This window comes from Priapulus caudatus, unplaced genomic scaffold (genome assembly GCF_000485595.1).
Source record: "Priapulus caudatus unplaced genomic scaffold, Priapulus_caudatus-5.0.1 Scaffold82, whole genome shotgun sequence".
Lineage (NCBI taxonomy): Eukaryota > Metazoa > Priapulida > Priapulimorpha > Priapulimorphida > Priapulidae > Priapulus > Priapulus caudatus.
In genome coordinates, this window is record NW_014577143.1 from 145726 (window position 1) to 149168 (window position 3443).

At 41.8% G+C, this 3443-nt stretch overlaps 1 protein-coding gene across 1 annotated transcript in view; it reads left to right on the forward strand.

Annotated features, from left to right (window-relative positions):
* Window positions 1–1812: 1812 nt before the first annotated feature.
* LOC106804660 (HEAT repeat-containing protein 1-like) overlaps window positions 1813–3443 on the forward strand; it is a 19204-nt gene continuing 17573 nt past the window's right edge. The window contains exon 1 of the mRNA XM_014805933.1: window positions 1813–1889. The gene's annotated coding sequence lies outside the window, so the exon portion shown is untranslated. The remainder of the gene's footprint in view (window positions 1890–3443) is intronic.

The window sequence follows — 3443 nt, forward strand, 5'->3', positions numbered from 1 at the left end:
ACTTCTGTAGTACAAGTCTGGTACACTCTAGGGGCAGCGCGTCTCCCAAGTCCGAAAAGCGCCGAATTATTTGTTTATATTTTTTTTAGAATTAGGGATAGGGTTAGGATTAGGTTTAGGGTTAGGGTTAACTGATTTCTATATCCACAACTTATTTATACTAATAATGCGCCATCTATAGCGGATCACTACCGGTATCTCTCCCCTGAGACCTACTATTTCGGACTTGGGAGACGCGCTGCCCCTAGAGGCATTCACATATCTGTAGGGCGCAAATCCACTTTAGGCACCTTAGGTATCACGAAGTGATGCACAGATTTCTGTGTATCATCAACTGATTCACACACAGGCACTTGGACCGTTTCAATAATAAAACGATGGTTAATAAATACAACTTGTCAGTACTAGACCTACCAGTAACAGTACCAGTAATAGTCTTAATGTTTGATTTGACCAAATAACTTCACTTCAATGCCGTCCAATACACCGCTGTAATACATAGCGCGCACGCCATTGTGCATGCACAAATACACAGTGATATAGAGTAAACTCTCTATCATATACTCTCTATCATATAGTAAGACTCTATCATAGAGTAAACTCTCTCTATATAGAGTAACACTCTATATCACTGTGTATTTGTGCATGCACAATGGCGTGCGCGATATGTGTTGCAGCGGTGTATTTGACAGTGTTGAAGTGAAGTTATTAGGTCAAATCAAACATTAAGACTATTACTGGTAGTGGTACTGTTGTTACTGGTAGGTCTAGTACTGACAAGTTGTATTTATTAACCATCATTTTATTATTGAAACGGTCCAAGTGCCTGTGGATGCACAGACTTTCCGTATATCAAATTGTATCATGGATTACACTGGGATACTGTTTACACATGGACCTCACTGGATTAAGAGGGAGATAGTGGAGGTAGACTGGAGGAGAGGATCTCGTTTTCTCGTGTCTAGTTTCTCAAGATTTCCTATATATACTCTCGAATGGTCGCTAGTTTCGCAAGGTGCTAGATCATAATTATTCAGTTGTTTTACACATTTGAAGAAAAAACGTCATGCCCAATAATAGATTTATACAAAACCGCCGTTTAAAAATTATAGGGTTGTATGCCTATGGTATGGCATATAGCACACGGAGTCATATCTCAATGCCCATATGCCCGCGTAAGTGCGTTCGCGTGCGCGTGCGTGAATTGGCGAGGCATTAATATATTTGCCGCTTCATCGAACGAGCGGGCTCACGTCTTGTGATGCGCATCACATGCCTGGCTGCGCCCTTCTTTTTTAAATAATTAACCTCGGCCCTAAGTCGTTTCCTTCGGCGCTGAGGCGCCGAGATGCCCACACCCACTTCCCATTATAGGGGAAATAAATAGTTTTTTGGTAGCTGTACGTTGGTCGGCTCTAGTGCCACTCATAAGAAGTAGAATAAGATCACAGACTAACGAATATGTATTATATAGTATGTGGTATGATGCTAAACGAAATATATTCATATCATATGGTCGTAGGCTCGTAGCTATAACTCCTTAATTATTCCTAGAGCGGCATGCAAGTGGCTGCTTGTTTGCGTTCTCCGGATACGCAGTTATACCGGTACCGTTGCTAGTTCGCCGTTGTCGCTGCGAAGGTTCAACTGCCCCTCTAACCCTTCTCCGCTAAATACGGGACTGATTTCTATGGCGGGACTACTAATCTACATAATTACGAGTATTATATAAAGATAGAGAGATATGAAAGGTGTGCCTGCTGGTGACGTCATGCTCTCGAGTTGCATTCTGGGATTGTAATATTAAATCAACATGTCTGCCCCCTTGTTTGAAAGCGTGTGATACGAATATATTTGCAGTAACATCTATATCCTATTAGTATATTTAGGTAATATACTTGTTATTAATTAAACGACGTCTAATGGCTAGTGCCTATTATTTTGTCATTTATTATGTTGTTCAACCGTAAGTCTTTATCGATATTATACAAACTTCCTTCCGATTACACCAACAACAGCCACTTAGATATATAAACATACCGGGTGCTGTTCTATACATTCCAAATGCAGTGAGAAAAACTAGCAGCGCGTAGATCCTCATTGTCGTAACGTGGTTATCCGAACAAAATAAATGTGTGTTATATTTCCTCTATATACACGCACACACTGGGAATTCAACTTCACACTAAAAGGATGAGTTCGATTTTCATCGACAGAGACAGTAGTGTTTGTATTGCGAAGATGTACACCTATATAATTGTTCTAGCACGTTCTCGTGGTGGTTCTCACGCACTGTACGAAAGACGCGAAAGATCGCGTACTGCGATTAAGAGACAAACGACTTTTGATCCGGACTGTTTGCACACAACAGCATGTAAACAGTGGTGTAACCGACACTGACTGTGCACGCGTTCACATGTGAACCCAAACTAACAGACGTGTGATCGCGAGCCCGACTTCCTTTGCATGGTTTTAACTCGAGTTGCGATGAACGCATATATATTCTGGCGCGAGGGATACAGCATGTAGGGGGAAGGGGTGTGCAGCAGTACGTCAGCAATGTGGGCGTTAGATAGGATGCCGGACCTCCTCGTGGATATAGAATAAACATGACAAACTATCGAAGCGATGCTCACATATGCGCGCTGAGAAACGCGTGAAAGCGTACTACTATCCATCTACTGCCAGAATCACTGCAAGCGCACGCACGGGCGGACGGGCTGCGCGTTTTTGCGACTCGTATATATATATATTGATATTGTAAACGTAAACGTTTTACCACGAATCTCGGCAAATTCTCTTTCAGCGCTCGAGACATCTGCGCGCGTGGGCTTCGCGTTGAAATATAAACAGTTCTCGATTTTCGTTGGATCCGACGAAATTTTCGGGCCATCAGCATGTTCGTAGCTAGCCTATTCGGTTTGCTGATGAAACGCATGGCATTTCGTCGGGGAAAAAAGCCGGTTCACTGTATATATATATATATATATACTATACGTCTCCTGTAAATGCACGTGGAGCGTTAATACAAGCGCGAGCGTCCGCTGCGCCTAGTTTAGTTTGAGCTAATATGGGCTCGTCGTCGATACCGAGTTCATGTATGCCGATCTCACCGTGATTACACAGTTAGTAGATCCGCCGAAACAGTGGAAACTCTTCGTCGTTGTCGGGCAGTATGCTGCGTTTTCTTATTTACTGTATCGGTGTACGTGTTTGCTGTTGTATACGCTGGTATATGTACGTGTTTAGCTTGCGCTCCCCGCGGTTCGCATTCGGGGCGAGTGTTACTGGTTTTATTGTCAGAATCATTATTATGAGGTTTTCTGACTTAGAATTATTGTTCCTGCGCTGTAGAGCTTTTGAGATCATATTTTTTACTTTTATTATTATTATTATTATATATATATATATATATATATATATATATATATATATATATATAT